The sequence below is a fragment of the Sorex araneus genome, chromosome X (assembly GCF_027595985.1).
Source record: "Sorex araneus isolate mSorAra2 chromosome X, mSorAra2.pri, whole genome shotgun sequence".
In the NCBI taxonomy this organism is placed as follows: Eukaryota; Metazoa; Chordata; class Mammalia; order Eulipotyphla; family Soricidae; genus Sorex; species Sorex araneus.
Genome location: NC_073313.1, coordinates 159,945,742 through 159,968,749, shown reverse-complemented (window position 1 = coordinate 159,968,749; position 23,008 = coordinate 159,945,742). Strand labels below are relative to the sequence as shown.

The window sequence follows — 23,008 nt, the reverse complement described above, 5'->3', positions numbered from 1 at the left end:
ACGCAGTGCGGGGGGGTCCGGGCAGGACACGCCTCTCCGTCCCCCCTGCCCCGGGACGCGGGTGTGGCTGAGGCTCTCAGTATCTCTGAGCTGTCAGTATTTCAGTATTTCACTTTAATGATCACTTTATTGATGACCCCGGTCATCAGTGTGGCTTTGGGTCGTCATTTTTACGGTTGTTTTTATGACCGTCGGTGCCTCTCGTTTACGGGGTACGTGCGACCCGTCTAACCGGCCGCCTCCGGCCCCGAGGGGCCTTGGACTGTGACCCCGGCTGGCGCCCTCCCAGGCTCCGGTGTCCCTGGAGGCGGCCGCAGGAGCCGGCAGGAAAGGCCTGTCCCCACCCGTGGGTCAGCGCCGCCCGGCCCCCTGGGGAGGGTGCGGGGGCTTCCGGCACGTGCAGGGAAAGAGACAGTCGCTAGGGCACGGCCAGGACAGCTGACACACCACGCACACACGCACAGCCACACACGTCTCTCACACACCACACACATCTCTCACAGTCACACACACACATACGTCACACACAAGTCTCTCATGTGTCTCACATATACACGTCTCAGTCTCACACACGTCAGTCTCACATACATGTCACACATCAAACGTCTCAGTCACACACATCATACAGTCACACACACGTCAGTCGCACACATACATCACACAAACACGTCTCACAGTCTCACATACACACGTCTTACAATCTCACACACATCTCACACACACATACGCCTGACACACATCTCTCTCACACATGTCACACACATGTGTCTCTTACATGTCTCACATATACACGTCTAAGTCTCACATAAACACACACACCTCATACATGTCAGTCTCACACACATCACATATACATCAAACACGTCTCAGTCATACACATCAGTCTCATACACATATGTCACATACACATCTCACACACATCACAGATTCACACACATACGTCACACATGTCTCACACACACACGTCAGTCTCACATCCACACACACATCACACACACATACATCTCTCACGCACACACACACATACACACGTCTCTCTCTCTCTCTCTCTCTCTCTCTCTCTCTCTCTCTCTCTCACACACACACACACACACACACACACACACACACACCCCTTAGCGGCCCTGGGACTGTGAACCGAGTCTTGTCCCAGGTGGGGCAGCGGGCTGGGAGACGGTGCCACAGTGACCCCTCAAGGCTTGGGGGGGGGGCAGGACAAACCGCCCCTCCCGGGCCGCTCTGGGAGCCCCGCGTCAGCTGTTGGAGGCGCCAGAAACATCTTTTACTGTCCCAGGGGCGAGCGGGGGTCAGGGAAGGCACCGCCCTCGCTCCCGGGCTCCTGCAGGGCTGGGCTGGGCCTCCTCGTCTTGTCTGTCCATCCACCCGTGCCTGCGGCGTGCAGGCGGGGCAGCCCCGAGACCACCTGGACTCTGCAAGCCCCGGGGGGCCGGGCTGAGCAGTTCCACGGCAGCACGTGCGCGCCGAGCCGGGACACAGCGTTGGCGTCTCCTGTGAGAACGGAACGGGGGCGGCACCGGAGCCCCCGCCCGGGAGCACGGGGAGGGGCCGGGCTGTGGGGGACCACTTTGGCTTTCTGGGTCCCACGCGGCGGTGCTCAGGGTGGACTCCCGGCTCTGTGCTCAGGAATCACTCCTGGCGGTGCTCGGGGGACCCTATGGGATGCCAGGGATCGAACCCGGGTCAGGCGTGTGCCAGGCCAACACCCTCCCCGCTGTGCTGTCCTCTGGCCCCTCAGCCTGGTTTCTTTTTTTTTTTTTTTTGCTTTTTGGGTCACACCCGGCAATGCTCAGGGCTGACTCCTGGCTCATGCACTCAGGAATTACCCCTGGCGGTGCTTGGGGGACCATATGGGATGCTGGGAATCGAACCTGGGTCAGCGGCGTGCAAGGCAAACACCCTCCCCGCTGTGCTATGGCTCCAGCCCCTCAGCCTGGTTTCTAACAGAGGTTCAGCCCCGAACTTCCCGAGGCCATTAGCAGAAGCAGCTTCCCCAGAACACGCAGCTCTTTAAAAAAAAATTTTATTACTGGGGCGGGAGCCAATAGCACAGCGGGGAGAGCATTTGCCTGGCACGTGGCCGACCCGGGTTCGATCCCCGGCATCCCATAGGGTCCCCCGAGCACTGCCAGGAGTAATTCCTGAGTGCAGAGCCAGGAGTCAGCCCTGAGCATCGCCGGGTGGGACCCAAAAAGGAAAAGAAAAATTATTAGAGGATTACAAGGCTGTTCATGGTTGGGTGTCAGTCCTACAGTGCTCCAACACCCGTCCCGCCACCAGGGCACAGTCCCCAGCACCCGGGTCCCCAGGGTCCCTCCCATCACCCCCCACCCCTGCCTGCCTCTATGGCAGGGGCTTCTCTCTCCCCCTCCCTCCCTCTCCCCCTCCCTCCTCTCGGGCCTGCGGTTCCCGATACTGACACTGAAAGCCCCCCAGTTCCTAGAGGTGGATGTTGGGGTGCCAACTTGAACCTCGACCGGAGAGAGGGAATGAGAGCTGAGTGGGTAGAGAGGACTGCATGCAACATACGGCATACAGCAAGTTTACTGAAATCCAAGCGGGTTTATATAGTCTTAGCTTAGCAATGATCAGCAGGTTACATAAGTGGCATAAACATTATTAAGTGGTGAGAGCATCTTTATTTTTGCCAATCTTACTTATTTTTCGGTTCCTTCTCTCAGCCTTGAGAAACATGGGAAAGGGGAAAGCAGATGTGGCCTTGAGCATGGCCATGGCAGACGCGAGCCAATCCTCCCTCCAGCCTCCTCTCGAGTCCAGCTGCCAGGGCATGGTGGCCCTTCAACTTTTCTCTCGAGGCAGGTTGCCAGAGCATGGTGGCCCTTCGACCCCCTTTCCAGGCTGGCCGCCAGAGCATGGTGGCCCTTCGGCCGCCTGTCCAGGTCGCTGTCAGGGGATGACTCGCCCTCACGCCACGTTTCTCCATACTCACTCCCATTTACAGGAACTAAGGCAGGGGGTGCCTAGGCCCCCTCCTCGCCCAGGCCCGTCCCCAACATTGGGGGTCATCACCTGGAACTGCCCCCTGGCCCGTCCTCCCTGCGGTGAGGCCGCTGCAGAGAGGGGCTCCCGGCCCTGCCCTGTGCCACCCGGGGCCCCTCGGGAAGCGGGAAGGTCCCGAGCCCAGAGCCCCCCCGTCTCCCGGCCCTCCAGGTGGGACCCGCACACGGGCCGGGCGAGCTGACCCAGGTGTGTCCCGGCTCCCTCTCTGGGGTGGGGGGACCCTCAGCCCCCCGGGGCACTGTCCCGTGTCCCCTCGCTCCTGGCCCGCCCTCTCCCGCCTGTATTTAGCCCCATGAAGATGGAGCAGGTCCAGGCTGGCTCCGGTGATGTCCCCGTCGCGGCTGGTCATGTCAGAGTCACTAGTGGACCCGGGTCACCTGGACAGCGCCACTTGGCACCGCGCCCGCCAGCCCGGGCACGAGCATTCTACACAGCCCGTCCCCGTCCGCGCCCAGCCTGGGGGCAGATACAGGGCCTGGGGGAGGCCACAGCGGGAGGGCACCTGCCTTGCACATGCTGACCTGGGTTCAAGCCAAGGCACCCCACTGGGTGTCCGAGCTCCACCTGAGCACTGAGCTGGGAGTCAGCCCTGAGCACTGAGCCAGGAGTGATTCATGAGCACTGAGCCGGGAGTCAGCCCTGAGCACAGAGTTGGGAGTCAGCCCTGAGCACTGCTGGGTGAGGCCCTAAGCAAAGGAGAGGGGGCTCCCCCTGAGACTCGGGGCCACGCCTTGGGGCTTCCTCCCTTCCCGTCCAGGTCTGCACCCTGACACGCCCCTGCCCGTGTCGGTCTTGAGACATCCGAGCCGTGTCTGGCCCCGCGGCTCCTGGAGGGGGGCGGGGGGTGGTCACAGGCGACAGGCCCGCGGGCCGCGGCCAGCAGCCTGGTGCTGGGGGTCCCCAGGAGGCCGAGGGCGGGTGGGTGGGCCCCACAGCCGGAACTGGCTGCGGCTGCTGCTCCCCCAGGGCCGCCGTGGTGGGGGGGAAACGGGCACCTGGGGGCTTTCGGGGCTGGCCCGGGGGTCCCTGGGTGCCGGGCATCACATGAGGCCCCTCTGGGCCCCGAGCCCTCGGCTCTCGGTGCTGACTTAAGTCTTCCTGCGGGGCCTGAGGAGGCTGGAGATGGGCCAGCACTCACCTCGCGGCCGTTCGGAGGCTCCAGCTCTGCCCCCCCGGGCCCGGGAAAGGCGCCGGGGGTGGGTGGGGGTCCCCGACAGGGCTCGGCCGAGAGGGCTGCACCCCCAGCCCGGGCGGGGACCCCAGGCCGCTGGCTCCAGGGTCCGGCTGGGCTCGGGAAGCCCCTTCCGCCTCGGCACCCGCTGACTTGACACGCGTGATGTGTGACGGCAGAGACCCCCACCTCTGCCTTGGCCGGAGTCACCCCCGGGGCCCCAGCTGCCACCTCTGCCTCAAGCTTCGGGGGACGAGGCGAGACGCCCACGTGGGTCCCGCCACACCTGGCTGAGCTGACAAGAACCCGACACCCTCATGCCGGCCCGAGGTATGAAGAGACGGGGAGGGGGGGCGTGGGGGGCATTGGGGATGAAAAGAAGAAATATCTGCGTGTGTGTGGGGAGGGCTGGGTGCTGGGGCGAGGGTGGTCTCTGTCCTGTGTGGGTGTGTGAGCATGTGTGTGACTGTATGTAAATGTGCATGGCTGTGTCTGAACATGTGTGAGCACATGTGTATGTGTGACTATGAATGTATGACTAAGCATACATATGTGTGTGACTGTGATGTATGTGTGAGCATGTGTGTGAATGTGTGTTGACTGTACGAGCATGTGTGTGTTTGTGTGTGACCATGAGCATGTGAGTGCATGTATGAGCATGTGTGAATGCATGTGACTATAAGCATGTGAGTGTGAATGTATGTGTGTGACCATGTGAGCGCGTGTGACTGAGCATGTGTGTGTGAGTGTGCATGTATGTGTGACTGTGTGAGCATGTGAGTGTGAGTGCATGTGTGTTAACTGTACGAGCATGTGTGTGAGTGTGGTGCAGGAAGCAGCTCACACCCCCTCTGTGCCCTCCGGGCACCGTGACAGCAAGGAAACAGGGCAGGGGAATAAAGAGAAGAGTAGAGACTATCTGGCCAGAGTGAGGTTCCATGAGGTGGGGCAGGGGCGCTGGCTCCACCCCCAGCAGCCCTTGGGGTCCCCCGAGCCCCTCCAGGAGGCCCTGAGAGCAGAGCCAGGGGTCAGCGTGTGGCCCCCCAGAGCAAGTATTAGAGTGTGTTACGAATGAAACGCGCCCACATGTATACTTACGTGGGCTGTGGACTCCTGGCTCTGTGCTCAGGGTCGCTCCTGGCGGGGCTCGGGGACCCTATGGGCTGCTGGGGATCGAACCCGGGTCGGCCGTGTGCCAGGTGCATGCCCTCCCCGTTGTCCTAGGGCGCTTGGATCTTCTGCAGACTCGACTTTGTGAGTTGCTTCACCCACGGGACACCGGGCCGGGAGTGCAGTTCCCGGGGGCGCCAAGGGCATGTCACAGACGCTGGCGGGGGGGGGGGCTGTCCGGGCGGGCTCTGGGACTGACCGTGAGCCCCTCCTGGGTCGCCTTGTGGGAACCTCAGTGGCTTCCTGCCCCTCTGGAACTCAGAGGTTACCTTGGTAAAAAAAAAAAAAAATGTTTAATGAAATACTATGCAGTTGTCAGGGAAAATGAAGCCATGAAATCTGCCTGTAAATGGATGGACAGGATCAGGCTGAGGGAAACGAGTCAGAAGGACAGGGACAGACACGGAACGACGACATTCACGTGTGGGATATAATATATATATACACACACACACACACACACACACATATATGGAAGAAAGTTAATACCCACGGTCAGCGCAAACAGGGGCCAGGAGAACTGATCAGGGGTTGAACCACACGTGTGTGTGGTGGGCGGAGGGCGGGTAAGACAGAGAAGGGGCCAGGATGACAGTCACAGCTGGGAAGGGTCACATTGGACAGGAACTGAGGGTTAAAATAAAGGGATATTCCTGATAACCTCTCAGTGTCTGTACTGCAAACCAGAATGCCCAAAAGGGGAGAGAGGGAGAGAGAGGGAGAGAGAGGAGGGGGGAAAGAGAGAGAGGGAGGGAGAGAGGAAGAAAGAGGGAGAGGGAGAGAGAAAGAGGGGGAGAGAGAGGGGGAGGGAGAGGGAGAGAGAGAAAGGGAGAGAGGGAGGGAGAGAGAAAGGGAGAGAGGGAGGAAGAGAGGGGGAGAGAGAGGAGAGAGGGAGGGAGAGAAAGAGAAGCACCTGCCACAGAGGCGGGCAGGGGGTGGGGTGGGGGTGACGGGAGGGACCCTTGGGGACACGGGTGCAGGGAAATGTGCCCTGGAGGAGGGGCGGGTGTCGGGACCCCTGTGACCGAATCCCGACCCTGAGCCGCTGTCATGCTCAAGAATAAATAAATGAAACCTGTTTAAAGGGAGAGACTGAATCTAACACCTTCGCGCCCCCCCCCCCCCGGCCCCCAGTCATGTGGTTCTGGCTTGGGGCCCCCCAGCGGTGCTCGGGGTCACTCCCGGCTGGGCCTGGGGGGCCCTGTGGGGTCCAGGCTGGAACCAAGGCGGGTCCGGCAGCGTGAGGCCGGGAGGGTCCCTGAACCCAGCGGCCGGCCCAGACTCTCGAAGACCCCGTAGGTCGGTCCCGTGAACTCTCAGGTGCAGGCAGGGGTGGGAGGGGACGGGCCCCGTCTCCGGGCAGGGTGGGCGACCTGAGCCCCCTCCTCCTCACCCTGCACATCACCCGGGTCTCTTTCCCGAGGAGGGGCCCATGGGCGGGACCTCGCCCCCCATAAACAGCCCGGACCCCTGCCGGGGGACGCCCCTGCCCCTGTGATGCAGGGAGGGGGCAGGACGGGCCAGGGCTGGGGCCTGACCAGGGAGACAGCCCCCCACCCCCGCGGCTGCCCCCCGCACCCCGCTGCCTCCCACGCCGCCTCCCTTGACCGAGCGGCCACTGGCTGCTGGCCAGAGCCGACCCCGGGGCTCGTCTCTCGGGCGCTGGCCTGCTAGACGCCCGGCGGCCCCCGAGGGCTCCTGCCCCAGCTGCCGGCGCCTGATGACACAAGGTCAAGAGCCAGTGCCGCCAGGACGCTCACAGGCCCTGAGCGTCGTTACGGCACCCGGCAACAGAGGCTGATGAAGCGGGGACACGTGGGGACACACGGGGACACACAGGGACACGCAGCCGGATTCCAGGGCAGCCCCCAGCCCCGGGACCCCCCTCCCGTGCTGCGCAGCCGCAGGGGCAGAGAGCCCAGTGGTTAGGGCACTTACCTGCCCGTCCCCCTGAGCCTCGCAGGGCCCCGCGGGGCGGCCCCTCTCCCGCGCCCCCCGGGGTCTGGCGACTCACGCAGACCGGCTGAGGGGGCCCAGGGGGTCCGGGCGCTCACCTCGCCACCCTGGCTCCCGCGAGCACCGGGGGAGGGGCCCGAGCGCCTGAGAGAGGAAAGAAGAACGGAAGGAAGGTGAGGGGGCGGCGGGGAGGGGCTGCCTCGGGCCTCACACTTGGTTTTTTGGGGGAGTCCTTCCAGGGGGTGCCGGGGATCAAACCCGGGCGCTGGGGGGGTCACCGGCCGGCCAGAGCCTGGAGCCCAGTCCCAGCCTTGTCTCCCAGCACCACCTCGTGGGAGGGGTGAGGACGGACAGTTTCTGGGGGTGTCCCGGCCACCCCCCCCCGCTTACCCCACTGCCCCCGAGAGTGTGTCCGGCCGGCCCAGCCTGACCCCGGTTCTCCGCAGGGCCCCTGGGCCAGCCCTGACGGGCCCCCAAACCACGGATCTCACAGGGCGTGGAAGGACGAGCCACGCCAGGGGCCTCCCAAGGGCAGCGCGTCCCGCCTGCTGGCGTGCGCCCGCCCCCAGGAGCAGGGGACCCCGACTCATGGGCCCCGGGGAGGGCGGGCTCGGGCGCTGCTGGCCGCCGGCTTCTGGGGCAGCGAGTCTCTGCTCCCCCCGTCCGGCCTGCGCCCCCAGCCTGAGACACAGCGTGTGGACACGAGGGGCTCGGTCCACCCTCACGGCCTCTGGGGTGGCCACGGCCAACTCCACGGGGGCCATCCTGGGGCCGGGGCGGGGGGGGAGGCCGGGGGCCAAGACAGACCTGCGGGCACCGGCCATCACCGCAGGACAGACTCAAACTCAGCCCAGGGCCCGAGCAGCTGCCCGTCTAAATACACACCACACACACACACACACATGCACGCACATACACATGTGTGCACATGCACACACGTACACGCACACACATGCGCACACACATGTGTGCACATGCACACACATACACGTGCACACACCTATGCACATGCACACACGCACGCATACACACATGCACACACACATGCACGCACACACATACACATGCACAGATACACACGTGCACACACATGCACGTACATGTACACATGCACACACAAACACGCACACATGCACATGCGCACACACACGCACACAAGCAGACATACACACACACACGGGCACGTCCTGTGACCTTGATGGAACCATGGGCCCATGCAGGGGCGGCTGGAGGAGGGACGTGCTGGCAACCCCCTCACCTTGCCCCCGCGGCAGGCCCGCCAGGCCAGGCCCGGGAGCCTCTGGACAGGGGTGGGTGGGGGTCAGACCGAGCGGGCTGTGACGTCTCTCTCCTGGGAGACGCTTCTGCACCGACGCCGGGGCCCGGGCAGGGCTGGCGCGGGGCGAGCTGGGTGCCCGGGTGCCCCTGGGTCAGCCGGGACGTGAGGCCCAGGAGAAGCCGGGCGGGGGGAGTGGGCCCCCCCTGCAGGCTGGACTGACGGGGAGGCCCCGGGACAGACGGACGGACAGTCTCGGGCCTCGCCCATTTCCGAGGACAGCGGCTGAGGGTCCCCCGTGCCCGGCCAGGTGGGCGGCGTCACCACAGAGGGGAAACGTCTCACCCCGGAGACGTGCGCGGATGGTGGACGACGGTGTCAGCCCGCCCGTCCCGCCCCCACGGGCCCCTGGACGGGAAGGTCATTGGTGAGGCCGAGCTGGGCCTGACTGGCCGCAGGCCGGGCTGACTCGGCAGACGCTGGGACCATGGCCCGGCCCCCACGGCCCAGGGCCACTGCCCGGGGGGGGGGGGGGTCTCGCACGGGGAGCCGGCGGCATGGGGGGGGCTGTACACTCAACGCTCTAGGATGTTCCCCCCGCCCCGTGTCCCCTTTACGGGGTTGTGAGTCTGAGCTGAGAGCTGGGAGCCCCCCCCCCGCCCCCGTCCCCCCGTTACGGGCGCGACTTCCTTCCGTCTGTGGAACTCTCCAGAGACAGCCGGGCTTTGCGGCAGCCTGAGTGCCAGAGAGCCTTTGGGGGTTTGGGTGGACGTGGTGACCCATACGGTGCTCCGTGAGCTGCGCCCCCCGGCCCCTTCCTGGGCTGCCCCACTGGGAGTGTCGGACGGAGCCCCCCCCCAGGTGGCCAGCCTGCCCCAGGGTCCACTGGGACAGGCGACTCCCAACATGCCCGACGTCGAGGCTCCATGGCCGAGAGGGACCCTCGCTCAAGCTTCCGAGTGGCCGTGATGCCAGGGAGCCCCCCACTGCCCCCCGGAGCTGTGGGGCCGGGAGAGGGCAGCTCAGGGTCGGGACCCCAGCCCAGCCCCTACCCCCGGTGCGCGGCCCTGGGCCCTGAGGTCTGGCCCGTGCACGGTGCTGGCAGCAGCTCTCAGGAAGCAGCCGGGAAAACAACGAGGCTCGTCTGACTGTGGGCGGCGCACGCCGGGCGGGACCCCCGGGGGGCCCACGGGACGGAGAGTGAGCGCGGGAGGGGACCCGCCCCCCCCCGCACTGGCCTTGCTGCTGCAGTGGCTCCTGAGCCCCTCGAAGGCCCCCAGAGAATTCACCCAGTGGCCACCCCCCAGTCAAGTCCACCTCCATTAAGCCACAAATGGGGGTCTCTTGAGGGGGCGGCACCACCCCGGCCAGGGCACCCGAGCTGGAGCCCGGCCCCTCCGACGGCCCCACGGGGGCCTACACAGCTGGACCCCGGCCACCAGGCCCAGCCCCCATGCCCCAGGCAGGGCTCCCCGGCCTGTTTCCTTCATCTCGGAAGCCAGAGCCCTGCGCTCTGCAGGGGGGTCCTGCCCGAGGCCCCCTAACCTTCCCTCTGCCTGCATCCACTCTGGAGACGCCGGGTGGTTGCCCCAGCCCGTGCTGCTCCCCTTCCCGCCCCCACCCTTCTAAACCACCTCATTCCACACACACACACACACACGAACACACACACATACACACGGACACAGGCACACAGACATGCACACATGCATACATGCACCCACATACACATGGACACACATATACAAGGACATGCACAGACATGCAGTTACGTACACACATGCACGCACATGCACACAGACATGCATGCACACAGATATACGCAGACACATGTACACAAACATGCACACACATGCATACATGCACATTCACAGACATGCTCATGGGCACACATAGATACACGCAGACATGCACACACATGCACGCACACACATTCACATGTACACACAGACATGCACACACAGATACCCATGACACACACATGCACACAGACACACACACAGAGACACGTACCTATGCACATACACACGCACATTCACACACGCACAGAGGCAAGGTCGGCTGACACACTGGCCCCACGCATGGCTCTGCAGACCTGTCCGGCCGTCATGTCCCCGGGCAGCTGTAGGGCCACTGGGCGGCATGTCCCCACCGGCACCTGCCCCGCGGCCCCTCCTGCAGCGGGGGGGGGACAGGCCTGCAGACGCCCCAGCACCACCCAGCGGCCTGCTCGGACCCATCGCCGAGTGCCGTGGGGCTCAGGCGCTGCTTTCCTGCAGGACACGGCCACGTCCCGCCTGGGCCTCACGCTCTTGGAACCCGGGGCCGGGAGAGGTGCACGGCCCGCTGCAAGCCCGGCTCCCGCCAGCAGGGGGCCTCAGCGCCCCAGGGACGCTGAGACGCCGGGACAGCGGCCCGCAGAGCACTTCAGGTCAGGGGCAGCCTCACACGGGGCTGTCCTGGGCACCCCGACACGCATGCACACATGCACGCATGCACACACACACACGAGGACTATCCTGGGAACCATTACACATGCACACACACACACATGCACACAAATGCACGCACACACACGCAGGGACAGTCCTGGGCACCCCAAGACACACACACACAGAAGCACACAAACATGTACACACATATGTAGGGATTGTCCTGGGCACTCCAAGACATACATGCACACATGTGAACACGCACACATATGCAGGGAAGGATAAATGCAGCCCCCGTGTGCAGAACACAAGACCTGCATGGACACACATGCATGCACAGCCCAAGACACCTGTGCACACACCTCACACAGCACACACATGTACACGCCACACATGTGTGCACAAACACGTGTACACACTTATTCCCTCCTTTTACTTTCTTGTTTCTGGGCTGCAGCCGATGATGCTCAGGGCTCACTCCGGGCGGGGCAGGGTGGGGTGGGGGGACCCCAGGGGGCGGGGAGCCCCCTCCCCGCTGGGCCACCCTCCGGCCCTTGCTTCTCCTGGTGCTCGAGGCCTGTGAGGTCACCTCCTCTGGACACACAGCGCCCCCAGGAGGCTGGGGGGGCTGCAGACCAGGAACATCCCGCGGGCAGACAGGGAGGTGGGGTCAGCCCCACGGCCCCGCCAGCCACTGCGGGCCCAGCAGGCCGTCCAGGGTGGACACGGCCATGAGCTGCCCGGGCCAGAGGGGGGCATGACGCGGCATCTGGGCACAGAAGGGGCTTCTGGACGCGGACTCACACCCGCTCCTCTCCGAGGGAGGCTCGGACCCCGCCGTGGCTGTGACCCCGGGCCCCGGCCGAGCCAAGCGAGGGGAGGCGGGGGTGCCGAGTGTCCCCGGAGTGGGCACCAGCGATGACCCGCGGGGGCCCCGGGCGGACAGGCCGCTGGGCCGGGGCGGGTCAGCCCCTGGGAGCGGGACAGACAAACCCCCCCGCAGCCCGCACGGGCCTCCCGGGGGCCGCCCGGTGTCCTGCCCCGAGCAGCACAGTGGACGGCAGCGGGGACACCAGAGGGCCAGAGGCTGCCCAAGGCGGGGCCGGCTGGTTCCCGAGCCCCCCCCCTATAAACGGACAGACAGGGGGGCTGCCTAGACACCGTGATTCTCCCGGGCTGAGCTCCCTGGGTGGGGGTGGGGAGGAAGGTTCCGGGTCGCTGGGCTCGGCCCCTCGCGCCTCTGTCCGAGCCCACTCAGCAGGGCGGGTCCTGGCCGCAGCCCTGCCCGCTGCTGCTTCTCGTGGGGGGGGTCCCACCCGGCGACGCTCAGGGCTGACTCCCAGCTCTGTGCTCAGGGATCACTCCTGGCGGTGCTCAGGGGACCCTAGGGGATGCTGGGAATCGAACCCGGGTCAGCCACGTGCAAGGCCAACGCCCTCCCTGCTGTGCTGTGGCTCCGGCCCAACCCCCCACTTCCACGGTGGTCAGACACAGATGCTCGCTACGCGGGACCCTTCAGGGCCGCCGGGCGAGCTGGGCACGGGGCGGGCAGGGACAGAGAGAGGGGGATGAGGCGCTGGGGGTCCCCACAGGCAGCCTCTGCTCACTGCGGCCACGGCCATGGGAACCCACCACCTCAATAGTCCGGGCAGGGGTCGCAGGGACAGAGCTGGGGTGGGCTGGGGTGGGGGCATTTGCCCTGCATCTGGCTGACCTCAGCTTGATCCCCGGCACCACACAGGAACCGAGCACAGAGCTGGGAGTCAGCCCCAGGCACAGAGCCAGGAGTCAGCCCTGAGCACTGAGACAGGAGTCATCCCTGAGCCGGGAGTCATCCCTGAGCACAGAGCTGGGAGTCAGCCCTGAGCATGGCTGCCAGGTGTGGTCCAGGCACTCCCCGCAAGATTTCAGCACGCGTCCTTCCAGAAGCCGGCCTGCTTGGCGGGCCCCTGCAGGCTGGGCGGGCCCCCGCGGTCCCGGGCAGGAAGGGGGAGCCCCGAGGGCCGCCCGGCACCGTGGCCCCTCCCTCAGCAGGCTGACACGGGCGTCAAATTGACCGATTTCCGCCTTTATTTCTCCTGCCCAGCCTCTGGCCAGATCCCAGCGAGCAGCTAACCAGCCGGCACCGGGGCCGCCATCGCGGGGACGGGGACGGCTCATCGGCCAGCCGGGAGGGAGCGGCGTCCCCATCCATCTGCCCGCGACAGGCAGCGCTTCCTCCCTCTGCAGCCCTGCGTCCCCTGGAGGGGAGGGCCCTGCCCGGCCTCAGCCCCTGCAGGGGTGTGGCCCCAGGACCAAACACACAAACACACAGTGAGACACAAGCGGGTCACCTCCCCCGCGACACAACCCCCCCCCCGGGGCTCCGGGAGGGGACACGAGTGGCCACCCAGGGGCTGCAGGTCACCGGGCCACATGTCCCCAGCAGGGGGCCCTGGCCATGGTCGGGCTAGGGAGAGGGACGGGGTGTGGGGGGGAGGGCGCCGGGGGTCCTGCACGGTTCCCCCAGGCTGCGGCCCGCAGAGCAGGGGTTGCTGGTGGCGGTGGACGGCGGGACCCTCTGACCTGTCCACTCCCAGGGGCAGCGCCCACAAGACGCCCTCCGGCAGCAGTGACGTCACCAGGACGGGAAGCTCAGGGCAGGGTAAGGGGACAACGCGGGAACCGTCCCACTGTTCCCTCCCTCCCCTCTCCCTCCCTCCCTCCCTCCCTCCCTCCTTCCTTCCTTCCTTCCTTCCTTCCCTCGTCCCTCCGTCCCTCCTTCCCTCCTTCCTTCCTTCCTTCCCTCCTTCCTTCCTCCCTCCTTCCTTCCCCCTTTCTTCCTCCCTCCCTTCCTTCCTTCCTTCCTTCCTTCCTTCCTTCCTTCCTTCCTTCCTTCCTTCCTTCCTTCCTCCTTCTTTCCTTCCCCCTTCCCCTTCCTTCCTTCCCCCTTCCTTCCTTCCTTCCTTCCTTCCTTCCTTCCTTCCTTCCTTCCTTCCTCCCTCCCTCCCTTCCTTCCTTCCTTCCTTCCTTCCTTCCTTCCTTCCTTCCTTCCCCCTTTCTTCCTTCCTTCCTCCCTCCTTCTTTCCTTCTTCCTTCCTTCCTTCCTTCCTTCCTTCCTTCCTTCCTTCCTTCCTTCCTTCCTTCCTTCCCTTTCCTTCCTTCCTTCATTTTCTTTTCTTCCTTCCTTCCTCCCTCCCTTCCTTCCTTCCTTCCTTCCTTCATTTTCTTTTCTTCCTTCCTCCCTTCCTCCTTCTTTCCTTCCCCCTTCCTTCCTGCCCTTCCTTCGTTCCTTCGTTCCTTCCTCCCTCCCTCCCTCCTTTCCTTCCTTTTTCTCTCCCTTCCTTCCTTCCTTCCTTCCTTCTTTCCTTTCTTTCTCTCTCCTTTCGCTCTTTCATCTCCTTCCATCCCTCCACCCTCTCTCCCCTCCCCCTCCCTCTGTGGTGGTCCCGCAGCTCTCAGCTGTGGGGACGTGGCTCTGTCACTCTGGGGTGCGGGTGCAGCGGCGGGCAGGGGGCCAGTCCTCCCTGGCTGCAGGGAAAGGCCGAGAGAGGGGGTGCCACGCAGGAGCAGATGGCCGGGACGGTGAGGGGACCCGGGTCCAGCCCCCGCTCGCACCCTCCCCACCCTCGCTGCTGGGGGGGCGGCCCCTCCCCTCCCCAACTGTCCTTATCAGTAATGCAACAATAGCTAATTTAATTAGCTGCCCTGAACGGCGGCCAGGGGCTCCTCCGCGGGTCCTGCATTCAGGAGTGCGGGCGGCTGATAAGCGCCGGCTGCCCCCAACACCGCCCGGGACCCCAGGGGACGCAGCACTTGACCAAAGGCAAATTATGCTGGAGGGAGGCTTCTCGGGGGGCTGTCAGCCGCGTCAGCCGAGGAGATAAAAGAGACAACCAGAAAATTGCCACGGCAGAGTGCCCGGGCGCGGGCGCGGGAATCCGCCCGCTCACAGGAGCACTGCGCGGGGAGGCTTGGAGCCCGGCCACCGGCTGACCACCCCCCCACTGGGTGGGGGGGGCCTCGGGCGCCGCAGGGGGTGGCGGGCGGGCCTGGCGGCCCCCTCGGCCCAGGGAAGTGCCCGCAGGCCCGGCGGGCTTGGGGACCCCCAGACACGCAGGAAGGGGGTCTCCAGGGCCCCGCCGAGAGGGTGTGACATCACCCCAACAATGCCCCAGTTGCTGCGACCCGAAGGGGGCAGGGGAGGGCCCAGCTGGTGGTGTCGGGGAGACCCAGGCCGGACGAGGGGCCCCGTGGGGCGGTGGCCGCAGGCCCTGCCCACTGCCCGCTCGCACCTGGGCTTGGTTTAACCGAGACAAGGCGGCAGGGAGGGCGTGAGCCAAGCCCACGACCCCCCGGAGGGCCCCCTGAGACCCCCAGGAGAGACCCCTGAGCAGCCCTGGGTGCCGGCGAGCAAAGAAAGGAAAGAGCGGAAGTCCGGCACTGACCGGGTCCTCATCATGGGGGGGTTGGGGGGAGGGGTGGGGGTGTGGGGGGAGGGGCGGGGGTGTGGGGGAGGGCTGGCGTCTCTCAGCAGGACGAGAGCTCTGGGGGGCACCGAGGGGGCCAGGCCACGGGCCCACACACGCCGAATGTTGCGACACGGCCGAGACGGGGGTCAGGCCGCCCCCCACCCCCTGGGCCAAGGGCCGTGCAGGGGTGTCCCGAGGCCCCCGGCCGCCCTGCGCCCGCCCCAACCGCTGTGTCCCCTGCGAGTCCCTCCGCTGCGCCCGACTCCAGAGCAGGGGGGAGGCGGGGAGGGCCCCAGGGCCCATCAGAGCCACAGAGGGGCCTGCGTCCATCTGTCCGTGCGGGCAGCAAGGCGGGCACTCGGGCAGTGCAGAGAGGGCGGAAGCTGAAGGAAGCACCGCGGGGGCGGCTGAGTGGGGCCGGGGGTCCCGCAGGCCCGCGGGAGGGGCTGCCCAGCGTCCCCGCTGGCCCCAGAGAGCCTGACGCTGAACGTGGAGCGTTCATTTAGAAGCAAGTGTGGGGGGGTTGGTCTTGCACTCAGCCAACCAGGGTTCGACCCTTAGTGAACCCTTAGTTCACCCAAGCCCTGCCAGGAGTGACCCTGAGCAGAGCCGGGAGTGAGCCCCGAGCACAGAGCCGGGAGTCAGCCCCGAGCACAGGGCCAGGAGTCAGCCCTAAGCAGAGGGCTGGGAGTGAGCCCCGAGCACAGAGCCGGGAGTGAATCCCAAGCACAGAGCCGGGAGTCAGCCCTGAGCACAGAGCCGGGAGTGAGCCCTGAGCACAGAGCCAGGAGTCAGCCCCGAGCACAGAGCTGGGAGTCAGCCCCGAGCACAGAGCCAGGAGTCCCTGCCACACCACACGCCCCAATACACAAAGACAGAAAGCCAGAAGGAGCATTTGTGGGGCTGTGGGCTGGGCAGCCCTTGGGGCGCACGGCTGCCCCTCCCCGCCGGGGGTCCAGGCAGCCCCCGACCCCGGGTCAGAGCAGCGCTGACCCTGCCCTCACTTTGCACGCCCCGCCCGGCTCCTTCCGGAAGTGGCCCCAGACTTGCCCAGCTGCGCCAGGGCCTCACCCCTGCAAAGCACCCGACAGCAGGCTGGGGGTCGGGGCTGTCCTGGGCTGACCCCCAGCGCAGCACAGGCCGGGCCGGCCCCATCCCTGCTGACCGCTGCTGGGCTGGCCCGGCCCAGCCCCGAGCCCCTGGGCCCAGGTCTTCCCCTGCTCGCCCCGCTGGGCTGAGCCCCCTGCGGGGTGACACGGGCCTGGGGAACTGTCCCCCACAGGGCCTGGGGTGGCTCTGTCCTTCATGTGCCTGCACGACCCACCCAGCACGCGTGTGTGCATGTGCACGCGTCTGTGCGTGGGCGTGTGTGACACGGGCCGCACCCACTCGGCCACCCCGTGGCGTTCGCCCGCCAGAATCCCGGGGGGCCTCCAGGCCTGACCCGGGAGCCTGCGGACGCCTGCAGGGCCCCCAGCATGTGAGTCCAACATTCCTTCTCTGAGACCCCCACGGTGACCCCTGCCGCGCCCAGGGAGGCCCCCAGCCCCCCCTGCCCAAGAGGTGCCCAGGCCCGGGCCGGCCTGCAGGCCTCAGGGCCACCCTGCTCTTTCTCCCCGTCTCTGTGCGTGTGTGCGCGTGTCTGTGTGTCTCTGTGTGTACCTGTGTGTGCATGTGTGTCTGTGTGTGCGTGTCTGTGTATATGTCAGTGTATATGCATGTCTGTGTGTCTGCGTCTGTGTGTCTGTGTATGTGTGAGTCTGTGTGTCTGTGTATATGTCTGTGCATGTGTGTGTGCACGTATGTCTGTCTGTGTGTGCATGTATATGTCTGTGTATATCTGTGTATATGTCCGTATGTGCGTGTGCGTGTTTGTGTCTGTGTGTCTGTGTCTCTGTCTCTGTGTGCTTGTATATATGCATGTCTGTGTGTCTGTGTGCACATGTCTGTGTGTCTGTGTGTGCGCACATGTGTGTCTGTGTCTGTGTGTGCTGTATGTCTGTGTATATCTGTATGTGTGTATGTGCGTGTCTGTGTGTCTGCGTTTGTGTCTGTGTGTCTATATGTCTGTGTCTCCGTGTGCTTGTGTATACGCATGTGTCCGTGTGTGTGTCTGCATATGTATATGTCTGTGTATGTATGTATATCTGTGTGCATGTGTGTGTTTGCACATATATGTCTGTGTCTGTGTGTGTGTGTGCATGTGTGTGCGTGATTCCCCCCGTGCCTGGCGCATGGCCCGTCTGAGCCCTGGCATTTGCCTGTGCGGGGCCCAGATGAGTGTTCATTAGGCCGAGGCGGCTGGGGGCCTGTGATATTTAGACGGGCATTAGCGGCGTGGGGGAGGAGAGATAAGGGGGCTCTCTCCCGCCAACCCGCGCGGGCCCGCAGCCGGGGGGGCTTCCCGGGTTCCCGGGCGCCCGCGAGACGGAGACAGTTAATTTCCTGCCGGAGCCGCGGGCTGGGCGCGCTGATATTGCGGTGTTATTTAGAATGGAAAGGTCAGGCCTGAGATTGAATAATCATTGACAAGGCGTCCGCCGGGACCCGCGTGTGCGGGGACGGGGCCGCCCGGCCTCTCCGCCGAGAACTCACCGCCAGGGAGGGGGCTGGGGGTGCCCCGGGCAGCCTCTGCCACAACCCGCAGATGGACACGGCAGCAGGTGGACACGGCCCGCAGGTGGACATGGCCCGCAGATGGACACGGCCCGCAGATGGACATAGCAGCAGTGGACACAGCCCATAGATGGACACGGCAGCAGATGGACATGGCCTGCAGATGGACACAGTCTGCAGGTGGACACGGCCCACAGATGGACACGGCCCGCAGGTGGACACGCCTTCAAGTGGACACGCCCCACAGATGGACACGGCAGCAGATGGACACAGCCCACAAATGGACACAGAAGCAGTGGACATATAGCCCACAGATGAACACGGCCCACAGATGGACACAACAACAAATGAACACAGGCTGCATGTGGACACGGCCCACAGATGGACACAGTATCAGATGGACACGGCCTGCAGATGGACACAGCAGCAGATGGACACGGCCCGCAGGTGGAACCCAAGCGGGTCAGTGTGGCCAAGACTCGGCCCCTGTGGCCTCACTCCTGGCTCCGCGCTCGGGGGTCACTCCCAGTGGGCCCGGGGGACCCACCCAACCCGGCAGCCCCTAAAGCGAGTCCCTTCGTGGCTGCCCTAGTCCCTCCTGGCTGGCAGCCGGCCCCCCACCAGCCCCTCACGTGCCCGGCTGGCGGGGGGCGGGGGGTCATTGTCCCTGGTCAGGGCCAGTCAGCCGTGGACACGCTCAGACCACACAAGGCCCCGGGCCCGTGGAGCCCCTCATGCCCCCTCCCCATGGAGCTGAGCGCGGCCTCACCGGGGTCACAAGCACCCCGCAGTGACGGGGACAGCACGCTGCACACGGTGACTCACGCTGCACACGGTGACTGGGCGCCCCGCCCCCACCCCCACCCCGAGTTTATGGGGTCGTTACCTGGGACGAATCTGCTCCATCTGACGCCAGGGGGGCCGGCCGGGAGGGCGGCAGATTGCGACTTAACGACCGGATTAAAATATGCCGCAGCAAACAAGCGAATAAATAAAGGGCCCGACCGCCTGGAGCCCCGCAGGGCAGCGGGCTGTGGGGCGCGGGGGGGGGTGGGGGGGGAGTGGGGGGCTGCGGGGGGCGTGGGGCCATAACTCAGCCCGGCAGCTTTACTGGCCTGTTACCTGTAGGGCCACAAGGAGGAACAGCTTTGCCGGGAGATTTACGGGGGGGAGGGGGAGCAAGGGTCGTCCCCCCAGCACCGGGCCCTGGCACTCGGCCCGAGCACCCCGGCACCCCTCCCGCTGCCGTGACACAGTCCCCCCCCCCCCCGGCTCCACACAGGCAGGAAGGGAGGGGCCGACCCATACCCCAGGGCCAGCCTGCCTTTAGGGGTCCCGGGGGGCTGCTCCCTCACTCTCCGGGCCTGCCAGCTCCCCTCACGTCTCTGCCCCCTGCAGACACACACTCACACACACACTCACATACAATCACACTCATACACACACACACACTCACACTCTCATACACACTCACACACACATTCACATACACTCACACTCACATACACTCACTCTCATACACACACTCACACACATTCACTCTCATATACACACTCACACACTCTCACACACTCACTCACACACTCACACACATTCACATACTCACACATACACTCTCATAAACACGCTCTCACACACACTCATACACACTCTCATACACACATGCTCACATATACTCTCATACACACACTTACACACTCACACACACATACAACATCTGAGCAGATTAAATGGCTGGGCAAGCTCCCATGTCTCTGTCCCCTTGTAGACACACACACTCACATACACACACTCACACACATTCACACACACACACATCTGAGCAGGTTAAGTGGCTGGGCCAGCTCCCTTCATGTCTGTCCCCTTGTAGACACACACACACACTCACACACACTCACACACATTCACATACACTCATACTCACATACACTCTCATACACAACACTCACACACACTCTTACACACACTCATACAAACTCTCATACACACATGCTCACATACACTCTCATACACACATTCAAGCACACTCACATACACACATTCACACACACACACATACAATGTCTGAGCAGATTAAGTGGCTGGGCCACTCCCATGTCTCTCTCCCCTTGTAGACACACACACTCACACAGTCACACACACATACACACACATTCACACACTCACACATACAACGTCTGAGCAGGTTAAGTGACTGGGCCAGCTCCCTTCATGTCTCTGTCCCCTTGTAGACACACACACACACACATACACACACACACACACACACACACACACACACACACACACGCCGTCCGAGCAGGGTAAGTGGCCAGGGCCCGGCCAAGCCCCCTCCCCACTCAGTGCCGACGCCGGGGCCACCCTCCTTCCTGCCACGCCCGAGCCAGGAGCCCCCCACGGCAGAAACCCGGCCTGGCCCCTCCCATGGAGGAACCCCAGGACAGAGCCGTGTCGGGACCACACTGCCGGCCCCCACCCCGGCAGGAGCAGGCCCTCGAGCCTGGGCCCTCCAGCCTGGGTGGCCGCAGCGCAGGGCAGGGCAGGGGCGGGCGGGGACCATCCTCCCCCTGCCCCCGGGGGAGTCGGGGCGCGTGTTCGCTGGCGCTCAGCAAATGATGCTCTTGTAGCCAGAACAAATGTCAGGCTCCGACGGGGCCTGGGGGAGCCGCCGCGGAGCCGGACTAGAGGAACAGAGCGTCCGCCTGCGGGCTGGGGAGTCGCAAATGTCACGGGCGCCGCAGGGACGCGACAGCGGCAGCGCAGACACGGGCAAACAGAGGCACCTGGCGGCCTCCGCGGGCCAGCGGCACGCGCCAGGTGGGGGGCAGAGGCCGGGGGTCGCGAGGGGCCCCCCCGGCCCCACCAGCTTCTCCACGGCCTCTTCCTGATCAGGGCGCGCACCGGGCACCTCATGCCCCCCGTCCCCTTGGCTCGGGGGCTGAGTCTCCCGGGGTGCTCAGGGAGCACTGTGCAGGGTGAGGAAGGCAGGGCCGGGCAGCAGCTGGACAGAGCCCGTCACAGCTGCCGCATGTGGGCTGCCCGACGCTGGGGACTTCTGGGGTGCAAGACCCCCCCATCCTCCCCACAACACCCAGGCCTCCGCGCGCCCAGATGTCTGCGCCCGCCCCGGCACACTCACCCCCGTCACGGAAGTGACCCCAAGGCGCCCCCCCACCCGAGCAGCCCGCAGGTGCGGGGGGCTCCCCGCAGGGGGTCCTGGACCCAGGGTGAACCCGGCTGCAGCAGGGGGCAGGGGCTGGCTCCAGCCCCCTCCACAGGCGCCCAAGCCCGCCGGCCCTGCAGCCGCGCCCCGGCCCGGCCCACTCACCTCCCTCCGTGTCCAGCGCCCCCCGCCCGGGAATCCGCGGGCTCAGCTCCCGGGCGCCAGGTGTGTCCAGTTGGTGTCCGATCAGCGTGGCCTGAGCAGACAGGACCCGGGTAAGGCAGCTGCGGGCTTGGCTCACACACCGCACAGGGTGCCCCGAGACCCGCCAGGAGCGAGCACTGAGGCCAGGAGCACTCACCGAGGCCAGGAGCCAGCACGGAGGCCAGGAGCGAGCACCGAGGCCAGGAGCCAGCACCCGGCCCAACCCCACCCGGGGCCCGCTCCCACCCGGGGTCCCGCCCCACCCGGGTCCCCTCCCACCCCGGGCCCAGCCCCACCGGGCCGAGGCCTGTCCCCCTCCTGCCCCTTCCCCTGGGCCTCTCTCCTCTCACCTCCCTCCCTGCTGCCTTCACCGGCGGCTCCCGTGGGTGCTCCCTTCTCCGCGCAGGGGGCCCGTCCAGCAAGAGCTCCGGCCATGGACGCACAGAGAAAACAATTAAGGATGACCCAAAACAGCCCCCAGCCCGTGGGCCGGGGTCCCGGAAAGGGCGGGGCTGGGCCCCAGGGGGCAGGGCAGGGCTCCTGGAAGGGGCGGGCCTGAGGTCCCAGGGGGCGGGGCTGGGGTTTCAGAAGGAGCAGGAGTTGGCTCCCAGAGTGCCGGGCTTGACTCCCAGAAGGGCACGGCTGGGCTCTCCGAAGGGCGGGGCCGGATTCTCAGCAGGGGCGGGGCTTGGCTCCTAGAAGGGGCAAGGATTGGCTCCCAGAAGGGGCGGGGCTGGGCTCCCAGAGGGGGTGGGGCTTGATGTCTATAGGGGGCGGAACTTGGTCCCCAGAAGGGGCAGGGATTGGCTCCCAGAAGGGGCGGGGCGGGACTCCCAGAAGGGGTGGGGCCGGCTCCAGAGGGGCTGGGCTCCCAGAGGGGCGGGGCTTGACTCCCAGAAGGCGTGGCTGGGCTCTCCAAAGGGGCGGGGCCAGGCTCCCAGAAGGGGTGGGGCTTGACTTCTATGGGGGCCTGAACTTGGTCCCCAGAAGGGACAGGGATTGGCTCCCGGAAGGGGCGGGGCTGGGCTCCCAGAGGGGCGGGGCTTGACTCCCAGAAGGACGTGGCTGGGCTCTCTGAAGCGGAGGGACCAGACTCTCAGAAGGGGCGGGGCTTTGCCCCCAGAAGGGGCAAGGATTGGCTCCCAGAAGGGGCGGGGCTCTGCTCCCAAAGGGGCGTGCCTAGGTTGACACTGTGACTTCCGGCCAAGGTTTGCAAAATGACAGAGCAAAGTAGAAGTGTGGAGACCCCCTGCTCCAGGAGATGGCCACTGGCTAGAACCAATAGTTCTTTTTTGTTTGTCTTGAGGGACCACACCAGGTGGTGGTCAGTCCTTCCGTCCTATACTTAGATGTCACTCCTGGCCCTGGATGGAACCCAGCTGGGTGCTATAGCAACCAACACCCACCCCCCCACCCCCCCCCCCACCCCCCGGTCCGACAGCTTTTACTTAAAACAACAGGAAGGAGGAGGCTGCATCCTCGGGAGCCCCACACTCTTACTCTCACCTCGTTTATCTCTACAGAACTGCC

The 23,008-nt window shown here is 65.2% G+C and overlaps 1 long non-coding RNA gene across 1 annotated transcript; it reads right to left on the bottom strand.

The window, feature by feature from the left end:
• Positions 1-2,542: 2,542 nt before the first annotated feature.
• LOC129400026 (uncharacterized) lies at positions 2,543-22,090 on the bottom strand. Its single transcript, XR_008627373.1, has 3 exons — positions 21,829-22,090; positions 21,440-21,530; positions 2,543-5,649 (listed from the first exon to the last, which is right to left on the bottom strand). It is a non-coding gene; the product is annotated as an uncharacterized LOC129400026 (long non-coding RNA).
• Between the last annotated feature and the right edge of the window lie 918 nt (positions 22,091-23,008).